At 42.7% G+C, this 25,235-nt stretch overlaps 1 protein-coding gene across 2 annotated transcripts in view; it reads right to left on the bottom strand.

Annotated features, from left to right (window-relative positions):
- Window positions 1-25,235, bottom strand: part of DCLK1 (doublecortin like kinase 1) — a 324,314-nt gene that overhangs the window by 156,542 nt on the left and 142,537 nt on the right. The window lies entirely within an intron of this gene.

Genomic DNA, 25,235 nt, shown 5'->3' with positions numbered 1-25,235 from the left:
TTCTACCTCCAGCTAAAACAAAAATGGTACCCTTCATACAAGGAATAATAGAATACAGTAATAATAAATACATAAATAATAGAAAAAGTCATTTCTGAGATTTAGATACAGAGGGACTGTATGCCCTGAACTCAAGCTGAGCTAAACTTTAACACTCCTGTGGGCTCCCCAGCTTGTAGTCACCCAAAGGGAAAGTTTTTTAACAACTTTTTGATATTTATTCAATTTCTTCTCCAATACGAACTTTGAGAGCTAAATGCCGCTTTCCAAGTAAATGTGGTCCAGATGAATAATTTCAAGCTTACTGCTCTCTGTCTGTGGATACGTGGACGTGCGGTGTAATACTTTTTTTGTTCACAGTATGTATAATGCCAGCAGAAGGCGCCGGAAACACTGCTGATTTCTATCTATTTTCAATTTCCTTTGACTGCTTGGAGCAGATTGTAAAGCGGTCAACTGAAGGCACCGTTCAGAGCTGCATGAAATAGACTTTCTTATTTATCTATTGCACTTTCCCTCGGATATTTAAGGACCAGAGACAAGCTTCCCTGTGTCTGATATGTGAGATATTTTGGGTCTGTGTTTCCTACGAGCCCCTCCCTTATCTGTTGGTAGCTTCATCCACAGAGCACCTGTGGGGTTCTGTTCCTTGTCAGTTCCTGGAGCATGACCCTGACAAGTCAAAGATGCTGTAGGACTTCCAGAAATAAGTTGGGAGAACACTTTAGAGCCCCCAACGCAATGCTGTGCAGGCTTTACATAGTTTTTCTTAAATAATCTCTCATTTCCAAATAATCGCTTGGTTGAGGTTTTAAGAATGATATTTCTCTAACAGTTTGATGGTAAGCATTAAGTATGAGTGAGGGACATTCATGGTTGTCAGTACTTATTCTGTCTGCAAAAGCTTTGAAAACACAGGTGACTTAAGGGGGACCTTGAAATCATCGAGGAAGACGGACCCAAGGTCTTAAGACTCGTGTCAGAAGCTCTGTCTACTTGGGTTAAAAACAGGCTCTTTGAATTCAGAACCCACTCTCCGTTTCACTCCTCTCTGTCAGATTCCAACCACGACCTTGTTCATTTTTACCTTTATGACGCAGTACTCCTCACCCCAGCTTTCTTTATCGGCATGGGTATCATCCCAACCAACCCTACCTAGGCCGTTGTCATTTTACGTGCAGAAGTCCATACTGTGCCGACTGTATGTCCATTAGCATACAGCACACATGCATACAAAAATGAGTAAGAATGGGAAACTGTGTCTTTTTCAGGCAAAGTGTGAATTAACCCTAAAAAAGCAGTATTTCCTAAAGTGAGAATGATTAATAGCATTTGTGCCCCAAATGGTCCCATAGCCAAAGAGATTTGGGGAATATTTAACCAGTAGAAACAGGTTTCTTTATTTCTGGTCTTCTCAAAACCCTTAGTGTGCTAATGTACACTGCAACTCCAAAGAGGAGATGATAGAAGAATATAGTGTTTCCCAGACTCATGTGATTCTGGAACTCTTCTCACCCGCATTGGTATGGACTCCTGTCTGAGAGGGTCCCTTTGGTACCGTGCTGACGGCCATAAGTGAAAAGAACACACAAAGGAAATAAGAGTTACTTACCCTACTCCTGAGCTACCATATTTCTCTAGCTGATAAATATTTATTGGCTAATTTTTAAATCATTCAAACATTTATGCCGGGCCTACTCTGTGCCAGGCTTTGCGCCAAACTTTATGATGACAAAGCTCTGATGGATGAAAAGTACTGTTTTCCAAAAGAAACTGTCCTTTCTTTCCTCACAGTCCCATCATTTGCATTTTAGAGCATGAGATGGCCAACGAGAAGACATTCACCTACTGGTGCCTATTTTATGCCACTGCTAAGCAGACAAATAACTATCAAAACTATAGTGTGTTATGAACAAGTTGCCAGCCAACTCCCATCCATCATAATCCCATGACCAGCCTCCCAGAAGACTCAGAGAACGGAACAGACAATGATGCAGCCTGGACAGTTTAGGTATAATTCTGTTGGCAAGTGGGAACTGAAAAAGGATGAACTTTTGATGTTGTTTCCAACTCCAGGACTCCAAGAACGTAAAAGGAACGCAGTGATGATTAAGGAAAACTAACTGTCATCGCTCAGCACAAAAAAAGGGAAAAGTCCTTTCAATGCCAAGCAACATGTATTCATTTACGTCTCAATTTTCAGTGACTAAAATCAAGAATTTGTTCAACTGTCAGAAACTGTGATGTTTTCTGTGCTTTCTGCTCTGGCACCATTTAGCCATTTCCCTGCTCACAACCTCCCACCAGAGAAGGTGGGTACGGTCAGTAGATCAAATTCAAATTTATAAAACTGCTCCCTGTTAGAAGCCTTGGTAAAACAGTTGATAGCAGAGGCTTAAACACAAGGTTACAATAAATATGGATTCAGGATAATCTATGCCCTTCAATTATCCGTGCTCTCACTCTTTATCACTGATATTGAGGTAGCTGTAAATGTATTCCATCTAACAATAAAGAATAACAGAGTAAGATTTATAACCCTTTTCTCTAGGCCAATATACTTTGAGAACTTTCCTTTAGGCATTACTGTACATTCTGATATCAAAAGATTAGAAAAGATAGACAAATGTAAAACCAATGTTGTGCGTAATGATCTGATTTTATATATTTACACATTGTTATTCCTTTTTAAGTTTGAGGTTCTCAAAAGTCAGAGTGGTAACCAGCTTTGAGAAATAAGTTCCACTTATGGATTAAAAAAAAACATGCTCCTTGCTACAACAAGGTAGTGAGAGTTGACCTATTCTTTCATGAACTCTCTGGTTGGTAGGTATCAGATGTTGGAATCATCCATCAATATTAGATCCAGGGAAGATGCAAAGGCAGAGATAAGAAGTTTGAGAAAAGAAAGTCCAACCTGTTCCTGTTTAACCATCATTCTCTTGCCCCCAGAAGAGTTGGTATTGTCAGCATACACCCGCCTCCACTGTCTCCATGGCCACAGATGCTGCCTCTGTACCGTCTCCCAAGCCCAGGCCTTTCCTGCCCCTCCTCTTCACCCCCATCACCACATCAGTCCAGAGCTTAGCCTCTCACCTGTGGACCTTAGCATTTCCCTCTCATGGTTTTTCTCACTCCCATCTCCTTTCTCTCCCACCGGTCCTATTTAATTCTCCTAAGCTCCTTCTCCTCAGAAAACTTTCACCATCTCCCTCCATGGCTCAGAAAAGCATCAATGGTTTATCATCGAATTAAAGTTCATCTTTGAGCTTGGCGTTCCAGACTCCTCAAAATCTGGTTCCAACCTATCTTTCAAGTCTATGGTAGGTTTACCCATGGCATGGTGCCTGATACTCAATAAGCATTGGATGGGTGGATGGGTGGGTGGGTGGGTGGATGGATGGGTGGGTGGGTGGGTGGATGGATGGATGGATGGATGGATGGATGGATGGATGGGTGGGTGGATGGGTGGATGGATGGATGGGTGGATGGATGGATGGGTGGGTGGATGGGTGGGTGGGTGGATGGATGGATGGATGGATGGATGGATGGATGGATGGATGGGTGGATGGGTGGGTGGATGGGTGGGTGGATGGGTGGATGGATGGGTGGGTGGATGGATGGATGGGTGGGTGGATGGGTGGGTGGATGGGTGGGTGGGTGGGTGGGTGGGTGGGTGGATGGGTGGGTGGATGGATGGATGGATGGATGGATGGATGGATGGATGGAGAGATAAACCTAAGTACTATGCTCCAACCTGAAACATGTTCCAGTTGATCTGCTTTACTGATTCTCCTTGGAAAAGCGCTTTTTCTTTCCTATGCGTGTGTGGCTTTGGTATGATATTTTTTTTTCCCATTAGGTATCCCCTCCTATTAACTCTTTACCTATTCAAATCCCTCCTATGAGTCAAAGCTCAGTTGAAGATCCAAGCCTTACCTTCTCTATCCACTCCAATCCAAAGTGCCTCGCCCCTGCTCTGAACACCTAATCTTCACTCAATAAATGTTCATTGGGCACCTATTATTTGCCAGCCACCCTGCTAGACCTTGAGAATACGACTGCCCTCATCCTTTCCCTATTCATTTCCAGCACATATGTGCACAGACGGACACTCCTAACACACTGTGGTGAATTAGTAATTCAGCAGAGAGTAACCTGCAATACCTTCCAGTGGTTTGTCATGGGTCTGGAGGCAGGCGGCTGGGGTGCAGCTCGTGCTCTGCCATTACCACTGACTTGAGCAAATCAGGAAACCCTGCTTCTAAAGATCCTAAACCTTGGGCAGAGGCAGTGCCTCCCTGAGTGCGATTCTGTGTCACAATGGGAACATCTGCTCTGGCACCATTTCCCAAGAGCACAGCCCTGTCGTCAAAGCCCGGGTTCTGCATTAACCCAGCTCTGCCCCGTAGATGCTATTCTCTCTGTGCCTCCGTTTATCATATTGGTGGTTTTAAGAATTCGACTGTGAATCTGAAGGGAATAAATCCTCAATAAATTTTAGCTATTTTTATTAGCCCAAATATAGTTTTCCTTCCAAATAAGTATAAATCAAATGTATACCTAATATAAACAAATAAAACGTTAAAAAAAAAACTTAGTACGTAACTCCTGGGCACAACAAACAGCCTTCTTCTCTAAGTAGATTTGGGTCAAATGTAGCATATGGGTGCCCCTTCTCACTTTGAGAACAGGGGTTCTACTGGTATAATTATCTTGGTGCAAAGCACACTTTGAATTAGTATCAGGGAATTGGTGCAAAGCTGGTAGAAGTTGCTAACAAGAAGTTGGGTTCATGCCTCTGATTTCCACCAAGTTTCCACTGATGAAGAACCTAGGGGTAAGACAGGAATAAAGACACAGACCTACTAGAGAATGGACTTGAGGATGTGGGGATCAGGAAGGGTGAGCTGTGACAAAGCAAGAGAGAGGCATGGACATATATACACTACCAAACATAGGGTGGATAGCTAGTGGGAAGCAGCCACATAGCACAGGGAGATCAGCTCGGTGCTATGTGACCGCCTGGAGGGGTGGGATAGGGAGGGTGGGAGGGAGGGAGACGCAAGAGGGAAGAGATATGAGAACATATGTATATGTATAACTGATTCACTTTGTTATAAAGCAGAAACTAACACACCACTGTAAAGCAATGATACTCCAATAAAGACGTAAAAAAAAAAAAGTTTCCACTGAAATGATGCTGTGACAGTCACCTGCAAATATGTTTACCTGCTTCCACACGTATATATAGTTCTATGAACCATTATCTTAATCAGGGCCTATCGGGGTCTGTCACCAACTTTTAGTTTTGTGGGAACTGGAGATTTGTATTCCTCTGCGAAAAGTGTCCTTTGTTGAAATGTCCCTATACTAGAAACGAAATTACAGATGTACTGCATACAATTCATAAAGGAGGTAGTTTATGGCACACAAGGCTTAATATTCCATCAATTAATTTGCAGTTCTTACCTAACACTTTGGTTACTATGTGAACATCTAATCCCAAATATAAACACCACTGTATCTGAAAAAACATGGACGATTATAATTGCCAGATGTGCTGGAAAAAGCCTTTGAATGAGGATCAGGATACACAGGTTCTGAGCACAGATTTGCCATAGTCATTGTATACACTTGGACCGGTTACTTAAATTCTCTTACTTATCAGTTTCTGTAATGGTTCTGTTTTACCACGGTAATTATGTGATGAAGATATAAAGAAAAGATGAAAATTCTCTTCTGGGTGTGATATAGCAACAAGAATATTTCTATATATATTACTATACTTAACCTTTAATATACATTATTACATTTAAGCCCCTCTGCTATGAAGGAGACACACTAGTAAACAATAGTTAGATGCTACTATTTTCCCTATTTTAAGATTTAAAAAAACGTAGCCAGATTAAACAGAAGATCAATAGGAATTTGAAACCAGGTCAGTTAGAATTCAGATGCAGGCTCTTAACTACCAAGTTTCAGGAAAACAAGTCTATTCAAATTCATAGAAACATGTACCCTTCCAATTTTGTATTATAAATTTCAGTTGATAAAACCATTTAGTTATCCCATATATTGTACATTAATAGCTTATAATAAAAAGTATTAAAGCAAGTATGAATTATTTCTTTGACTCAAGGAAAACATTATTCAGTTTTCTGACATTCTTTATGTGAAATCTGAATTCATCTCTTTCCCATTAACTTGTCTTTATGCACTCTCGTCCCAGGGAACCAAGCTGCTTACATGGAGGGGGGGAAAAAAAATCACAGCAGACAAATATGGACTTCCTCTGCTCTGAGCTTCCGGTTTGAGTTGCTCTACAAGGGCAGAGATTCAAACAAAGGCAATAAAAGCATCTGCTATTTACACGTTTCCAAAGCAGGACTGTGGAATCCATTCCCCCTTACTGGAATGAGATCTCCATGGTGACGCTGACATCAGGGAACAGGGCGAGATTCTCAGCAGCGCCTGTATGATGAGATTTTCTTTACAAGAGTGACCTCTACCAACGAAATTAGGGATATCTCTGCAGCCATGGCCTCATATGTTTGAAGCCACACCAGCCACTGTGTCTTTATCAGGTGTCTCCTGGTATGTTAGAGACGCTAAAAATATTTCAGTCACCTATTTAATGTATTTTAAGTGAAATTACAAACCACCACAAAAAACAAAAGCCAAGAAATTCAGTCCATTTATTGGAATCATTGAGTATCCCTATCCTTTCTGTTTCAATTTTCTTTTTTTAAAAAAGGATATAATACTAATTATAATAATTTCTCATTCTTCTTGATACCAGTTAAAGAGGGTAGCTTTAAAGGTTCTGTTGTCCACATTTTGATGAGATAATCTTTACCAAAGAGGAATACTTAGACTTTTGAAAAAAAGTCCAGTCGCCTGTGTATCTAAGGCACCAGAATCAACAATCTCCTTTCTACACAACTCGTAGTATGACCATTATAATTAGCTCTCAGTTAAAACTTGACACACATAGGCCCCCTCCTCCTGTCAAAACTTAATTTTGAGAAGATTTCTCTTCCAATTTCATTCCATACTTCGCTTCATTTCTTAACTCTTAGCATTGAGCATTGTTATGACACATGATATTATAAGTCAACCATTGTGAATTTTCCTGTTCTATAATCATGTAATTCCATACATTTCTAGTTCTAAAATATGTCTACAATTAGCTTATAGCCAAATATTAGGAATACGTTATATTATTGTCACAAAAATACATTCTCCATTGTTCCTTTATCACTTTTTCATTTCTTTGATGACAAACTTATACAAATGGTAGTTTATTTTACAATTGCTCTTCTAGCTATAAATTCTAGTGGGAAGCTGCTGCATAGCACAGGGAGGTCAGCTTGGTGCTTTGTGACCACCTAGAGGGGTGGGATAGGGAGGGTGGGAGGGAGCCTCAAGAGGGAGGGGATATGGGGATATATGTATACATATAGCTGATTCACTTTGTTATACAGCAGAAACTAACACACCACTGTAAAGCAATTATACCCCAATAAAGATGAAAAACAAAGAAATTTCTAATAAGGAAAAATATTTTCAAGAAACTATGGTTCTTCCCAGAAAAAGATATAACCAGTAAGAAAAGCAATACATTATTCTAATAATAGTAAAATAATAGTAACAGAGAGAAGAAAAGAAAGCTCCTCAAACTGCTTTTTACAAGTTTAAAGCTCTAGGATCTTTTTTTGCAAAAGTGGATAATATTGTTGAAATTCAGAATTGGCTCGGAGCTAACACTGGAATAACACGCTGATGCTTAAAAGAAATGGAAAAATGAAATGTTCTCTTTTGAAATGCAAGCAATTTAATTTGCTGGGTCAACGAGAAAAAAAAATTCCAATAATTATGGAATGGAAAGTACATCTATTCCTTAAGTGTGTTCTCAGCCACTGGCTCACATGGACATCACCTAGGGAAGACCGCCATGGAGCATCCTCTCTGATGGAGCAATGCGCTCTTCATACAGGGTCACCATCCTTCATGGGACAGCAACCTCTTCTAAATGATGGTTCTTTCATTACTTATCCTATTTTTTAAATACTAACATCCTCTTCTTCTTCTTTTTTTTTTAGGAGTAAAGTGACCCTCTAGTACCAAATACTGACAGGGGGCATTGGCTCTGCCACCTAATAGGTATGTGACCTTGGGCAGCTATTAAACGTCCTCAGCCTCAGTTTCTGCATCTGTAAAATGGGGCTTATTGTGCAGAGTTCCTTGAGAATTCAATGAATGAAGGTAGTTAAAGCCCTCAGTAACTACTGGCCCACAGGGAAGGCACAGGGGGACGGGCAGCTGCTACTATTAGTGCTGGCACTGGTCAGGCATGGTAGGTCTCTGGGCCAGGCATCATGATGAGGAATCTGGGGCTACCATTTGAGAATGGAATACTAAAACCTTTGAACAACTGGGAAAGAGGAGTGTGGAGAACAGAGCTGACCTCAGAGGCCTCCAATTCTGCCCTCTTGACAAGTTAATGTAACCTCAATCCCACTGCTGTGTTTGCTTTCTCCTGAGACTTCCCTCCTGTTGGCTACCACATCCTTAAAATAGCTTATTCTAAGGGCTTCCCTGGTGGCACAGTGGTTAAGAATCAGCCTACCAATGCAGGGGACAGGGGCTGGAGCCCTAGTCTGGGAAGATCCCACATGCCGTGGAGCAACTAAGCCTGTGCGCCACAACTACTGAGCCTGCAAGCCACAACTACTGAGCCTGCGCTCTACAGCCCCTGAGCCACAACTACTGAGCCCGCATGCCACAACTACCGAAGCCTGCGCGCCTAGAGCCCATGCTCTGCAACAAGAGAAGCCACCACAATGAGAAGCTCACGCACCACAATGAAGAGTAGCCCCTGCTCGCCACAACTAGAGAAAGCCCGCGCACAGCAACGAAGACCCAACACAGCCATAAATAAATAAATAAATAAAATCTATTAAAAAGAAGTAGCTTAATCTACCTGCCACTCTTCACTTAAGGAGTTAAACCATAGTGCAAGCACGTGGAAACTGTCACACAGTCATCTCTTTAAAGAGGGCACAAATAATCTCTGATCTGAGCTCAGAAGCAAATGCATACCACTTACCTCAAGATGGATGCTACGGTCTGAATGTGTCCACCCAAATCTATATGCTGAAATCCTAGCCCCCAGTGTGATGGTATTGGAAAGTAGGGCCTCTGGGAGGTGATTAGGTCGTGGGATTAGGGTCCTTATAAAAGAAGCCTGAGGGGGTTCCTTTGCCCCTTCTGCCAGGTGAGTTTACAGCAAAAAGACAGCCATCTAAGAAGCAGGCTCTTACCAGACACTCAATCTTGGATTTCTCAGCCTCTAGGACTGTGAGAAATAAATTTCTGTTGTTTATGACCCACCCAGACTACAGTACTATTTTGTTTTTATTTTTATTTATTTATTTATATATTTATTTTATTTATTTGGCTGTGTTGGGTCTTCGTTGCTGCGCGTGGGCTTTCTCTAGTTGCGGCGAGCGGGGGCTACTCTTGGTTGTGGTGGCTTCTCTCGTCATGGAGCACGGGCTCTAGGTGCGCAGGCTTGAATAGCTGTGTCTCACAGACTCTATAGTGCACGGGCTTAGTTGCTCCGCGGCATGTGGGATCTTCCCGGACCAGGGCTCGAATCCATGTCCCCTGCATTGGCAGGCGGATTCTTAACCACTGCCGCCACCAGGGAAGTCCTACAGTATTGTGTTACAGCAGCCCTAACGGACTAAGGCAAGGGACGTTCAAGCTGAGGGCTGCCGCGCGCCCAAGAACAGGGTTATTTAACAAGCCTGATTCAAGTCATTCTTTTCAGGGCTAGAAAAAGAGTTAAACTTACATGCTGTTGCTGAGAGGATTTTCTAAAAGATCCATGTAAATAGGTAGTGGAGATTGTGACTCAGTTTCTAATTAGGCAGAAACATTATACTACGATCACTGGAAGAAGACGACATAAACTATTATGAGACACATGAAGCCAACGAATAGAGCTTTTCAGAGCAGATGAGGAAAAACAATCCCCAAGGGGAAAACGTGGCACTGGGAGTTAATACTGAGCTGTCTGCTTAACATGTGAACAGAGGTGCTGGGCATAATGGTAGCTTCAAACAAGTCCGAGAAATACTTCAAGCTCTCACTGCCAATGCCGAGAGGTGCTCTGGCTGCCCTCGGCGAAAGTCGCAACACAGGTCCAGCCTGGGCTTGGCAGAGAAAACAGATGAGGGAGGCGGACCAGGCAAACTTCAGTGGTGACTGCAGCAAAAAGGATAATAAATGCCACGTCTAAAGCCAGCAGCACCAAGCGCTGTGTCACCCTGCAGTACTTATGACTTCATATTTAAATAAGAATTGTCAAATTTCATATCCCCCAACTTTAAAATATATATATATATATATATATATATATATATATATATATATATATATCTGCAACACCACATAAACAAATCCATACAAAAGGTTCTTCTGGGCTGCATTCAGTCCACGTAATTTTTGATCTAGAAACAACCATATAAAGCTCCTTGAAAATAATTACACCTTCCAAAAAGATTTATGAAAGTGTGTTCTTTCATGTGTGTTTATTCCATTTGCTTGTGTTTGTGGCAGAGCAGGGTCACCATTTGTCAATGTCAAGAGGAAGGACAAAAAAGTGATGCTCTGAGATGCTTCCACTAAATGTTCGTAAGCCTGGGAACCCTGAACAGGATAGGTGTGGGGCAAATTAAACTTAGGACACTGAAAAGCTGGCTTAAGGTGCTCTGCGACGGGGTTTCTGGAGTGCAGATGAATTAGGAAGCGTGGATCACAAAGGTTGGGCTTCAAACCCAGAGGGCCAAACACAGCCCACAAAACCTGTGCAAGGCAGCACTCTCAGATACGGTTTCTCTGATCAGGAGTTAAAGATGTACTTAAAGCATTTAGCTCTCTTGCAATTTTACTGACTCTTATCTCTATGTGCACATGACCAGTGAATCAGTGCATGACTTATTTCCCCCTTGATGTTTCAGGAGCCCAAGACCAGTGCAAAGGCCTATGATGCTCCAGGCCCCAAAGAGAGACTTAACTAACATTACGTTGATTCCTCACAAGTACCCTTTGGTAAAATCTGATTTTTTAAAAAAGGTTCACAAGAAAATCACAATCCAAAGAACTGGTATCTATTTGAGGGATAAAAATATAAAGACAAACACTCTACTTTTTATATTCTTGTGCACTGGCTTGTCACTTGAGGTTACAGGCAAAAAATGATATTCCCAAACCCATGGAAGCATGCTTCTTCCAGGAAAATTTGTAAATTGCTTGACATTAAAGTATGGAGTTGGTTGTTTTCAATCTTTCTATTTCTAATCTACTTGTCTGACTTTACAGCTTGACATTAAAAGGGATTTTTTTTAATAAAGCAGAAGCTAACACACCACTGTAAAGCAATTATACTCCAGTAAAGATGTTAAAAAAAAAGGGATTTTTTTATACGATTCAAATTAGTCTTCTCAAGTAAATGATGTTTTTCAAATGATGACATTCCCATAAATCTGAGATCTCCAAAATGACTGTTACCACCATCACCACTGCCCCATGACCATCAACACCATGGCCACCATCACCACTGGTACCACCATCATCACCATCAACACCTCCACAATGGGAGCGCTCCTAAAACATTGGATTTTTTAAATGAGCTGAGGACACAGCCTTTTGTCTCCTGTGTGTTACGTGTAACATATTGGTCAGTGTTCTGGCTGGTGGATGCTTAACCACTTCTAGTTGAGCATAATGATTCCAGTAGTATTCAGTCCAAATGCAACCGAAAATTACATTCTAAAATTATTATATGAAAAAATTACTTTTATTGTACCCCAACTCAAACGTTTACAGCTAAGACAAACATTTATATAGCATCAAAAATATTATTGGAGAAAAAAATACTTATTCTTCCAAAAATGTATTTGAGAATAGGTTTTTTAAATTGCTAATGAAAACATTCTCTAGAATTGTTTGGAGTTGTTTGAATGATAATGCTGTTTTGCATAATTGTATTGAGATCTAAGCAAAACTGACAAAAGGCTGAAAGACATGGCAATAGTAAGATAAAAAATTTTATGACGTCTAAAATGAAGGATTGGTTTCAAAACATTGTTTGTTTGTTTGTTTTTGCAGTACGCAGGCCTCTCACTGTTGGGGCCCCTCCCGTTGCGGAGCACAGGCTCCGGACGCGCAGGCTCAGCAGCCATGGCTCACGGGCCCAGCTGCTCCGCGGCATGTGGGCGGGATCTTCCCGGATCGGGGCACGAACCCGTGTCCCCTGCATCAGCAGGCGGACTCTCAACCACTGCGCCACCAGGGAAGCCCCAAAACATTGTTTTTACAAATAAAGTCTGATATGGGTATACAACAATGAACATATACTTGCAGATGTTCCTTATTCAATGGTCTTTAAAAAAATTATATATGGTAACCAAAACACTCTAGGCCAATATTTCTTCTTTGTCTTCATCCTATAGTATATATATTAGAGTTTCTATAATCCTTTTTATCTACATACAGAGTTCGGTAAATAACATGGGGCTGGTTGCCACTTCCCCACAATGCATGAGCTGTAGGTGCAAAGCATCACGACTTCAAATGCTTACAGAGGCCTGGAGGGTAACACAAACAGTGAAGTGGGCCAAGCATCATAAAACCCAGCGCAAATGGGGTGGAAAATGGCAGTTAACACAGGCAGACAACAGGAAATTGGTGGGGCTGTTATAAACCGAAACCCTCCTCTCACCTAAAAGGGTCACCTCCTCAACACCTGTCCTGCAGGAAGGTTAGCCCAGTGTTGCTAGATTCATTGATTTCCTAAGAGAAAGTGAAATCAGGTTTTTATTTGAAAGTCCCCGATTCTTAAAAGTTGGCAATGCATTTTTTTTTTTAAATAAAAAAACACTGTGCATTCCAAATAAAACACACCGGTATCCTGAATTCAACCCATGGGCAGGCAGTTTCCAATCTCTGGGGGAGAATTCCATACTAAGTGGTCATTAGCCATGGTTCATGTGCATAAGGCCAGTCCCCGTGGCTGTACCTAAGGTCCAAGGGAGGCCCCCAGGCCTCCTGATACACTCCAACTCTAGCAATCTCCAAAGGCAGTCAAGGTAGCCTGCAGTCCAGACCCACCAGTTCTGGAAATGGGAGCCCATGAACAATCAATACAGTTGATGCTGTATGTGTCTGTGTGTGTGGGCGTGAGCGTCCTCGTGTGCTTACTCTGGTACGCTGGGAAAAGGGTGGATTTCTCAACTGAGATTGTTTTTTGAGTCCTTCTTCTCTTGCCCATCCCTGACCATGACTCTCTTTTCTCCCTTCCTGGGAGAAAAGAGGGGAGAAGCAGATGATATGGAGAATCTATAACAGGAAATTTCAGACCAAATATTACCAGCTCAGTAGAGATGGAACAAAATTAAACCCCTTCGATAAAGGCCAGAAGCACATTCTGCCTCTCTTTCCTGCCCCTCAAGTCATCCCCTGGTTATAAGGGCTAATCATGGTTTGAAAGGCTGCCAGTTTCACCTTCCAAGGGAAAGGTCTCTCTTAAAAATAAAAATCAATCATACACAGTATTTTTTTTGGTCACATCTGCTCTGCCCAAATGTGAAAATCACCAGGGCCATTAAAAACTATTACAAATGTTAGCTCTAGTTGGAAGGAAACAGTGTAAATAAAACTCAGCCATCTGGGGAAATAGATTTGGGGCCTAAGACATCAAAGTGAGAGGATAAAAATCAAAGCTTTTCATAAATCATTTCTAATGGTTGATTTTTATTTATTAGGTATTTCACTAGTGAGAAGTAAGTTGACATGATTCTTCTTTCTTTCAGAAACTAGTCTTACGGTATCGATGGCCTTCTGTCGTGATTAGCTCTGAACGTCCCTAATGGCACATAAAGGGTCAGTGCATTTATCTAGGGAACATCTAGCAAGGACTGGGAGATACTCTCAATGTTTGGATGAGGACACGTTTATGTTTCCACATGTTTATGGTCTAATTTTCATTTCATGAAACACCAATACAGGACAACATATACGAGTAGCTTTGGATGGCTGTCGTAGCTTTGAAAAGCTTCGAAGAGCGGCTCTGGAGTCTGAGGACATCTGATTTAAAACTCAATTCCATTCATTACTAGCTGGGTGACCTGGGCCGATTACTCAACATTTAGAAATCTCCTTTTCTTCATAGAGAGAATGAAAATACTATTGCATCCACCTCCCAAGATGGTAGAAAGAATTTGGTAAGATAATGTACGGACATGTGTCAGGCACAGAACAAGTGTTTAGCAGAAGGCAAGTAATTGTATGCAGCCCTGGTAAAGCATAAACTTCTAAGATTACTCTCAGAAAAGCCAACAATCATGGCATAGAAGGCAAAATAAATCAGCAGTTTCCAGTTTCTCTTTCCCTTGTACTGTTTTCATACTGAAAATTATTCCATCTAATGGCTGTCAGGCTTTAGGCAACTGTAAGGCATTAGAACTGCAATCAACACTAACCAAAGTACATGAAAATAACATTTACTTTCCGTCTGTATATTATCCAGTTTTCTTTCCCATGTGAAGAATACAGTGCAGTAACTATATAAGCTATCTCCTTACAGCCCCTGAAAATCACATTCTTTTGAAATACCTGACAAGTAGACGAGTGAACATTCTCCCCATGCTGAAACATTTGTCCATGCCAATCATAACTTCATTGATGTTAAAAGAAATGAAATGGAAGCATGAACTGCCACAACGAGCAGCCAATTAAAGCTTTAAAACCATAGAAAAGGCATAACCATTCACCATAAATCTCAACACTGAGGTTCTCCCCTTGTCTGTCATTTAGACAACCTCAAGTTTCAATATTCAGTCTCTGCCTCTAACATTCAGTCTCATCAGATATCAGGTTAGAACTACCAGAAACAACAGCCATGCTTATAAAGTGTATTTAAATGAAACCATTATGATAATTCAATTTCTACAGTAATTGAGCCACAAACTTCTTTGTGCAGTATTTGTAGTGTTATACTGCCCTTCAGTGTTCAAACACATGAACGGTTAACCAAATTTTTTAAACTCGAGAAGTGTCTTTGTATAAACATTTACAGTGACCAAAACAGTTATTTTTTTGCAGTCTTTCGGTGAAGGGTGTGACTATGGCTTCAACTTTGCCCCACAAAATTCATACACTGGAATACTAATTCCCAGAGTATGACCTTGTTTGGAAACAGGGTGACTGCAGATGCAGTTAGTTAAGATGAGGTCATGTTAGCGTAGAAGGGGCCCCTAATCCAGTACGATGGTTGGCCTTATAAGAAGGGGAAATGTAGACACAGACACACACACAGGAAGGACAGCATGTGAAGATGAAGGGAAAGGTCAGGGTGATGCTTCTATAAGATAAGGAAGGCCAAAGATTGCCAGCAAACCACCAGAAGCTTAGGAGAGAGACAAGGGACAGATTCTCCTTCACAGACCCCGGAAAGAACCAACCCTGCTGACACCTTCAACTGAGACTTCTGGCCTCCAGAACTGTGAAGCAACACACTTCTGCTGTTTACACACCCCAGTCATGATATTTTGTTACTGCAGCTCTGGCAAACCAGTACAGGTGTGTATCTTTCATGCATACAAAAATAGAGAATAACATACAAATACTCCACAAAACACCTGTAATCTCACTTTAAAAGTAGAAGGAGGAAGGCTTGAAACATACCAGATTACTGTTAAACTTAAACCTGGAGGGTTTTTTTTTTTCGTAGCATCAGCTGTTAGTGGCTTCATTTTTCCATTAACTTTGAGTTCTAGAGGGTTTTATTTTTTATAAATTTATCTATTTATTTATTTAGTTTTGGCTGTGTTGGGTCTTCATCGTTGGGTCTTTGTTGCTTTCTCTAGTTCTGGCAAGCGGGGGCTACTCTGTTGCTGTGCGCAGGCTTCTCATTGTGGTGGCGGGCTCTAGGTGCGAGGGCTTCAGTAGTTATGGCACGTGGACTCAGTAGTTGTGGCGCACGGGCTATAGGGCATGTGGGCTTAAGTAGTTGTGGACTGTGGGCTCTAGAGCGCAGGCTCAGGAGTTGTGGTATATGGGCTTAGTTGCTCCACGGCACGTGGGATCTTCTTGGACCAGGGCTCGAACCCGTGTCCCCTGCGTTGTCAGGTGGATTCTTAACCACTGCGCCACCAGGGAAGTCCCTCTAGAGGGTTTTAGACAGAAACTCCGAAGTCTAGGACATTCTATTACAACACTATAGATGTTGTGCTAACCTGAAAAAGGGCAACACATGATTTTTACTCATTTCTCATTTATGCCAGTTGTCACCTATGCCACAATGACCAATTCTTGATTGTATGACAGTTGTTTGTACAGATCCTGGATTAGCCAGGCTCTCTTATTTTCTCCTTGTCCTTGAAGCTCTGTTTATTATTACCCAGTTGTATTACATTATATATGCAGGATAGAGTATTAAGAACAGGAAAGCCTTTCTGGGACACCTCCCTGACTTCTTAGATAGAAACCGGGAGAGATTAGTCAAGACATGCCTCCAGAACAAGTGGGCTCTGGACAGAACCCTGGCCATGATGAATCAGTAAAACTGGATTCTTCTAATCTTGACTGTAAATCGCTCTCAGTGGGATCCTAACATCTCCGAGCGCCAGTTGCGTCTTCTCTAAAATGAGCAATTACACTAAATGAGCCGAGGCAGTGCCTCTTGTGGCTCTTTTGCTCCGTGATTTACAAAGGAACACATGCAAGAGACAAACTAAGCAGGCAAATGTTTCCTGCAAGCCTCCCAGGCCTGAGGACCTAAAGTAAAAGGCACCTTTCTCACCATAGCGAGGGGCTTCCGTAGTCAGGAGAGTGCGGAACAGATATAATTAATTCTACAAATTATTAGATGCTCTTACTGGATGTTTGGTAGAACAGGACACCATGTTTTTGCCATGTTTTGTCAATGTAAAGACTGAGATGGTCAAGAACTGATTTTATGCTGAGAGGTTAGAGGTCATTACTAAATTTTTGGCATGAGCTAGTCAATGATAACATTAAAACTTCAATGTTCTAGGTGTTTCTAGAACCATGAAATAGTTCAGTTATTACTGCAGTATTATAACAAGTTGGGAAAAAACATTTATTTTAGACAGAAAAAGGCTTCTAGAACCAGAACATAGTAGTTAAATGTTTCCTGTTGCATTATAAAGTTAAACTTGGGGGAAACAATCTCTTTTGAGATTAAAAATACTGCTTAAAATGTAGTAAAATCCTCTTGTATTAAATGAGAACAAGATAATTGGGAATAATCAGGAACTATTATGGCTCCTTTTCCATGCAGAACTTCTGGAAACAAATTAAATTTAGAAGATAAGAAGGTGTATAAAATTGCAGAATTAAAGCCATTCAAAAGTAATGTGGCATGCGCGAAGCGGCTGGGCCCGTGAGCCATGGCCGCTGGGCCTGCGCGTCCGGAGCCTGTGCTCCGTGGTGGGAGAGGCCGCAGCGGTGAGAGGCCCAAGTACCGCAAAAAAAAAAAAAAAAAGTAATGTGGCATGAAATGCCAGGTTTTGAGAATTTATAATATAGGGTTGTGAGAGGAAACAAACAAACAAAAAAAGAGAATTTTCACGAACAATGAAACTATAAGAATTCCAGGAGCAAACATTTTGTAGGGACTTCCCTGGTGGTGCAGTGGTTAAGAATCCGCCTGCCAATGCAGCGGACACAGGTTCAAGCCCTGGTCCAGGAAGATCCCATGTGCCGCAGAGCAACTAAGCCCGTGTGCCATAACTACTGAGCCCACGCACCTAGAGCCCGCGCTCTGCAACAAGAGAAGCCACAGCAATAAGAAGCCCACGCACCACAACGAAGAGTAGCCCCCGCTCACTGCAACTAGAGAAAGCCCGCGTGCAGCAACAAAGACCCAATGCAGCCAAAAATAAATAAATAAATAAAATAAAAAGATGAGCAACCTCTATTAAGAAAACAACAACAACACATTTTGTAAGAGGAAATGAATGTGTAAACTGTACGAACGCATGACTTCAGAATTCATAGACAGTGCCAGGGTTTTAAAGTCCTCCATCATCCTCTCCTATTTGGCAGGCTCCCTTTGCTCCCTAAATCTCTGCCTTCTTGAAGCCATTAAATGTAACCAGCCAAATTACACTAAGGCAGGTGGCCAGAAATGCTTACTTTCATCTCTCACATTCAAATCTTCATGAGTAACTTGATAGAACATACTTTTAAATTTGCTTGCATCTGAGTTTTTCTACACATATGAAAACCTCAGCATCAAAATAAACATTCCCGGGGACTTCCCTGGTGGTCCAGTGGTTAAGACTCTGCCTTGCCAATGCAAGAGGCACGGGTTCAATCCCTGGTTGGGGAACTAAGATCCCACATGCTGCATGGCGGGGCCAAAAAAATAAATAAGAATAAATTTTAAAAAAAACGGCTGGATATTAAAAACATTGAAAAAAAATAAACATTCCTGGAAGCTCTGACTTCCACGAGGTTCATAAACTGAGACTCAAATCTGGTCCCGCTGCCTGTTTGTGCACAGCCCGTGAGCTAAGAATGGCTTTTATATTCGAAAATGATTGAAGAAAAATCAGGAGAATAACATTCTGTGTCAGGTGAAACTGATACGAAATTCAAATTTCAGTGTCCACAAATACATTTTCACTGGAACACAGCCATGCTCGCACGTTTCGGGGATTGTCTATGGTGTCTTTAGCGCTACAGTGGCAGAGGACAGTAGGACCCACAATGCCTAAAATATTTTCTCGCTCTAACCCTTTTCAGAAAAAGCTTGCTGATCTCTGATTTAAGTCCTAACTTAAGTTGCTCTGACATGAAATCAGTAAGTTCCTTTACATCACGCAGAAGACGCAGTTCCTAGGTCACCGGTGCTGTTTGTTAACCCTTCAAAACCTAGAGTCTCCTGAACACAGGACAGCTACTTCACAAATGTGTTGTTAATGATGCTAATAATTGTTCAAAATAAATACACACAACTGTCTCTCCACAAGCATTACAGGAAAATTCCTGTGCATGCCAATAGCTCACTACTCTGTTCAGACCAATGGTCCAGACTAGGCAAGCACTGACCAACTGTGTCCATATGACCAGTCCATCCAAAGGCCCAGTGCCACCCATTCTATGCTCTGACTCCAACTCAACTGAATTCACACCAGCGTCAGGAGCTTCTGTACTGTGTACACAGAGCCCTCATTCCATGTGATACTGATATGCTCTTTTTTAGCCAAATTTTACTCATTTGGTTGTTAAGTGATGTTTCCACATTTAAAAATATTTACTTTTTAAAGGGATCTCACTTTGCCTTCCAATGCAGGGGGTGAAGGTTCGATCCCTGGTCGGGGAGCTAAGATCCCACGTGCCTCGTGGCCAAAAAACCCAAACATTAAAAAAAAAAACAGAAGCACTATTGTAACTAATTCAATAAAGACTTTAAAAATGGTCCACATCAAAAAAAAATCTTAAAAAATAAAATAAAATAAAGGGATCTCAGTTTACGCACTGCTGTGCAAAGCACAGAAAGAGAAAAATTCTGCTCAGTAAAACCTAAAAACGTCCTACCATGAAGGAAAGTTCATTTGAAAGCAACTAAGGGCTGGTTAAGAAACCAACTGCTCTCTCTCTTTTTCCAAGACTGACTAGAAGCCACTGAGAATCAACCCACACTTAGTCCTCTGTTTCCACGGCCCATTCCACGGGCATGTGGTCGGGAAGAGCACTTGCTTTTTCTTTTCTTTTCTCTTCTTTTCTTTCCCTCCCTCCCTTCCTTCCTTTCTCTTTCTTTTTAAAACTGGGGTCTTCTGCACTGTGACTGATGTGGACAAGAAGGCCGCCTGCCATACCAGTAAACGTGGGGTGTTGGGGCCCTCAAGCCCTCAGCCACTGCAGTCACCCTGACTGTGCACCTGGAAGGGATCCAGGATGGAGAAAAACAGGATCCTGGTCCTAGGTAGCTAAGGTGCATAACAAAGGAATGATTGCAATGAGCTCAGACTCTTGCATCTTCCCATACATAAAAAAGTGCTAAATTCATTGACTTGAGTTGCCTGGTTTTTCTTTAATTAACAGTAATCTTTCAGTGTTTGATGCTCCGACTTCCTGGTTTTTGTTGCAAAAACTCTCATATATCCTGGTTCCTCCCTTAGCTCTTCAGAGCAGTGCCTCGGAGCTCTCTAAGCGGCTGTCTTCCAGGCTTAAGTCCTCAGAAAGTCCACAGAATAAAACGTAATTCTCAACTTTTAGGTTGTGCATATTTTTTCAGTCGACACTGACCCTAGAAATATTCTTCAGGGCCATATAAAAATAAGAATGACCAAAAGATTAAAAAAAACAAGGGCAATAAATCAATGAGATTTGAACCTCTCATTCCAAAGAGAGGGGGGCCACAGGGCAAATTAATAGAGGTTTGAAATGGTATCATAGAAGTTAAGGAAAACTGCTTTTGTCAATACATATGTGAGAAACAGAGAGCTCAAAGTAAGGGGACAGTTTAAAAAGGAATGTAAGAACTTTCTGAAAATACAATTCATTACAAAACTGAAATTGGTTCATACTCACTAGGGTGGCTATCATTTAAAGAAACAACAACAGAAAATAACAAGTGTTGGTAAAGATGTAGGGAGGTTGGACGCCTTCTGCATCACTGGTGGAATATAAAATAGTGCAGTCATTGTGGGAAACAGTTTGGTGGCTCCTCAAAAACTTAAGCATAGAATTAGCATATGATCCAGCAATTCCACTTCTGGGTATGCACTCAAAAGAAGTGAGAGTGAGGATTTGAAAAGGTATTTGCACACCCATGTTCACAGCAGCATTATTCACAATAGCCAAAGGGTAGACTCCATCCAAGTGTCAAAGAATGAATGAACGTGGTCAAGACATACAATGGAATATTATTCGGCCTGAAGGAAGGAAATTCTGACATGTGCTACAGCATGGATGAACCATGAAGACATTATGCCAAGTGAAAGAAGTCAGTTACGAAAGAACAAATATTGCATGATTCCCGTTTTACGAGGTACCTAGAAGAGTCAAATTTTTAGACATGGGAAGTAGGATGGTGTTGCCAGGGGATCGGGGAGGGGGAAAAAGACAGCTATTGTTTAATGGGTACAGAGTTTCGGTTGGAAAAGACAAAAAAGTTCTGAAGTTGGATGCACAAGAATATGAAAGTATTTAATGCCACTGAACGGTAAACTTAAATATGGTTAAGATAGTAAATTTTATGTTATTTATATTTTACAATTAAAAAAAACCCCCTAAAATTGGCCTCCAGGAAAGCACTGGTACACCCGTCAGACAAAATAGTGGTTGAGTCCAGCAGCGATATATACATAAGGAAAAAGTTTCATTGATTCACTTATGCATTGAGAGAAAAAAAAATTGGAAAATTATGTTTGTTAAGATGGCGTATGTACTAGAGTGACCTACTTGCCCCGGTTTTTCCCTGGAGAGCAGCAGGTTACAGGTCTAAGCACTGAAAGTCCCCTACCCCAGGAAACCCTCAAGTCCCAGGCAAACCTAGATGGTCAGTCACAGCAAGTGAATTTAAAAAGAAACATAAATAATAAAATGCTTATAACAACTGTTGGGCTTTCCTCCCCTGAAGGTCTTGAGAAAAGGAAGGAAAGGAAGCATCGCCAGGTAAGCATCAGTGGGGTCAAGGGCACTGTGACGTTTCCTTTAATTCCCGCAACCTCTAATGCAGGTGTCAGCATCTGCTCATTAGAGAAAGAGACACTGAGAGTGTCTGCTGAGTCACACACTGATAAAGGGCAGAGCTGGGACCCAGGCGAGAGCGGGGACGAGGCTGGGAAGAGATGAAGAAGGGGGAGGGGTGGGGAGAGAGAGTCATGACTGGGCAGGAGCGGAGGGGAGGGGGCAGAAGGGGGAAGAGAGACCCCGGGGGAGGGGCAAGTGCAGAGAGAAAACATGGAGTGTGATCGTTGTGACTACTTCCCACACCGGTCCCGGGATGCCTACACCCCGCCACAGCCAGGTTCTGAGGGACTTCTCTGTGGCTTAATCAGCTCCCTGTGGCTTGAGCTGGTGTGTGCAGGTTCCTGCTCGGGGCACCCCGAGATACTGGACAAGTTGGTGGGTCCCGGGCGTGCCGTGGTGACCTTCAGCAAAGCTGCAGCCCTGCTCACCTCGAATTTTCGTGCAGGCATCAGGGTCACCTCAAAGCCCCTTAGACTCCAGGTCTGTGAGTACATCACAAGCACCGATCCTGCTCTCGGGACAGGAAGTAGTCCTGGATGACCAGAGGGCAGAGGCCCACAGACTCTCCCGCGTTTCCTGGAACTGGGAGGGGGGCTGGTTACAGAGCTTTTTGACCTTTGCGCCTGATACAGTATGTCCTTTGTAGGTTTCTGCCAACCCCTGGCTGCCCCTTCCTCACCTCCAGGGCCTGTCCGCCCAGCACCCCTCCCACTGACGGCCTGGCCATGTGACGTCCCCAGGGCTCCCCTCGGGCATGGCTCAGTCAGGGAAGGAGGGAGGAAAGGTGACTGGGGGCATTCATCCTCAACCTGATGTTCCTGCCCCCCAGGGCCCTCAGGTGTTAGCACTTTGGGGGGAGGAAGGTTACTAAGCTAAGCACGTATTTCACTGTGAAAGTTTCCCAGGCAACAAGGTGACGTGGGGAGCTCTGGCTGTCCTCCAGTCCACTCCAGACCAGCTCCCCAGCGCCATGAAACTGGCCCGCTCCTTCCTGCCACAGATTCTCTAAAATGCATATCACGTTTTCTGGATCCCTGGACAACGTCCACTTCCTGTGCCCTGTGCTACCAAGTCACCTGTGGGGTGGGGCCCGGGAACGGGCGGGTCGACCAGGTGTGGGCGTGTTGGGGGCGTGTCTTAGGCATAAAGGACACCAACCACTGCTCTGAGGTCGGGACCTTTTTTTACACGCAGGTCACAGAAGAGACCCCAGAAGGGAAAGCCACTGGCCCTGGGGTGGGCTCGGGGTCTCCTTCTCAGCATGATATATAAAGTGCAGGCCAGCCGGAAGCTGCTAGAATATTGGATGTAGGTTTTGGACCCACTTGGAGACAACTTCTTCATGCCTCCACACGCTCCCTCTGTCTGCACTCACTACTCACTATTTTCGTGCTCTCTCTCTCACCCCACCCCCCATATATAAGTGTTCTGTGGTTTTTGTTTGTTTGTTTGTTTTTGGCTGCACTGCATGGCTTGTGGGATCTTAGTTCCCTGGACCAGGGATCGAACCCGTGCGCCCTACAGTGGAAGCACAGAGTCCTAACCACTGGACCGCCAGGGAATTCCCTAATTGTTTTGTTTCATTTTTAGCCATGCTGTATTCCCGTCCTGTCATCAGAGACACATACAACATAAAATTTAGTGTACACAATCTTGAATCTGTAATCTATACTTTTACTTCAAAATCATTAACATATATGAATAACAGTCTGAGTAGTTTTCTCAATTATGATCTCTAACAAACTAGAAGTCTATGTACCCACAAAACGTGTGTTTTGGAAACCACACACCCTCTGGTCCAGGCCTGGGGCTAAGTGGAAACTTGGTTTACACCTCTCCATGTTCTCATGAGAAACAGTTGTCTTACATGAAAAATAAAGAAAACAGATGCTTACACAGATTTGAATAATACAACTGGAACAAATACTAAACCACATGCAATATGGATAACAGAACATGTAAGATCTGGGCAATAAAACCCCAAGGTAAAAACTCAATAATGTAAAATCTTGACCTCAAAAGCAATTCCAGAACAAGAGTCAAAGCTGAGCAGTGAGTCTAAAAAAAAAAAAGAAGTGTTGTTAAGGTTTTGTGTGTTTTTCAAAAAATATAGTTGTGGGGAATGAAACATTTTCTTTTCTTTTTTTTTTTTTTGCAGTACGTGGGCCTCTCACTGTTGTGGCCTCTCCCATTGCGGAGCACAGGCTCCGGACGCGCAGGCTCAGCGGCCATGGCTCACAGACCCAGCCGCTCTGCGGCATGTGGCATCTTCCCGGACCGAGGCACGAACCCGTGTCCTCTGCATCGGCAGGCGGACTCTCAACCACTGCGCCACCAGGGAAGCCTGAAACATATTCATTTAAATCTCAAAATTGAAAGCATCCTTTCTTCTCAGCCATCAGGCAAGACATTTGATGAACACCTCTCACAGTTCCCATAGTGGTGCCCCTGCTGGCCTGGAAGGGGTCAGCTTCAAGGGCAAGAAGTGGAGACAAAGCTCGATGGAGCAGAAGCCCAGGAGTCCAGTGGGGGACCTGGGGCCCCGAGCCTGCTGAGAGAGTCCCTTCATCCACCACCTCCTCCAGCAGAATATCCCTCTGCTTCCCTGTCCTGAGCCAGATGAGGATGGTCCTGATGGCAGTGACTAGTTTCTACAGCATCCCTGCAGTGCTCAGGGGTATTTTACTTCTCCTGTTTCTATAAGGATTACAGTTTTGGAACCAATAGTCAGGACACATAATCTGAGTGTCTGAAGTCATGAGTCCATTGGTGTGTGTAGTGGGTTGAATGGTGGCCCCCCAAAAGATATGTCCAAAACCTAATCCCAGGTACTGTGAATGTGACACTATTTTTAAAAAGTTAAGGGTCTTAAGATCATCCTGGATTAACTGGGATTATCCACCCTAACTCCAGTGACAGGTGTCCTTACGGGAGACAGAAGAGGAGAAGAGAGGAGAAGGCCACATGAAGACAGAGGTAGAGATTGGAGTGAGATCTGGAGGCCTCAGAAGCTGCAAGGGGCAAGAAAACTCTCTTCTAGAGCCTTTGGAGAACGGGTGGCTCTAGCAACACCCTGATTTCAGACTTCTGGCCTCCAGAATCTGTAGAAGAATAAATTCATGTTGCTTTAAGCCGAGTTTGTGGCACTTTACTGCAGCAGCCCTAGGTAGCCAATACATCGTGCTCACCAGACACTGCACGTCTCCTCACCTGGTCCCTCTTTGCTGCAAAAGTGCTTGTCTCCACTGAACACACACTCACTCGATTGTGAAATGAGCAAAATTGATAGCGACTTAGCTGTTTAATTCTCTCACCGTCTAAAGACCCTTTCCTCCTTTCCTGCAGGAGACCAATCCCCTCCCTTTTTTTTTTTTAAAGATTCTTATTAGTGTTCCTAGGTTTTGCTAACCTTCCTAGGCATTAAAAAATTTTCACCC

This window comes from Aethalodelphis obliquidens, unplaced genomic scaffold, assembly GCF_003676395.1.
Source record: "Aethalodelphis obliquidens isolate GAN/ISIS:26980383/991018 unplaced genomic scaffold, ASM367639v1 scaffold16, whole genome shotgun sequence".
Lineage (NCBI taxonomy): Eukaryota > Metazoa > Chordata > Mammalia > Artiodactyla > Delphinidae > Aethalodelphis > Aethalodelphis obliquidens.
Note: the sequence above shows the minus strand (reverse complement) of the source record. Positions and strands in the feature narration are given on the sequence as shown.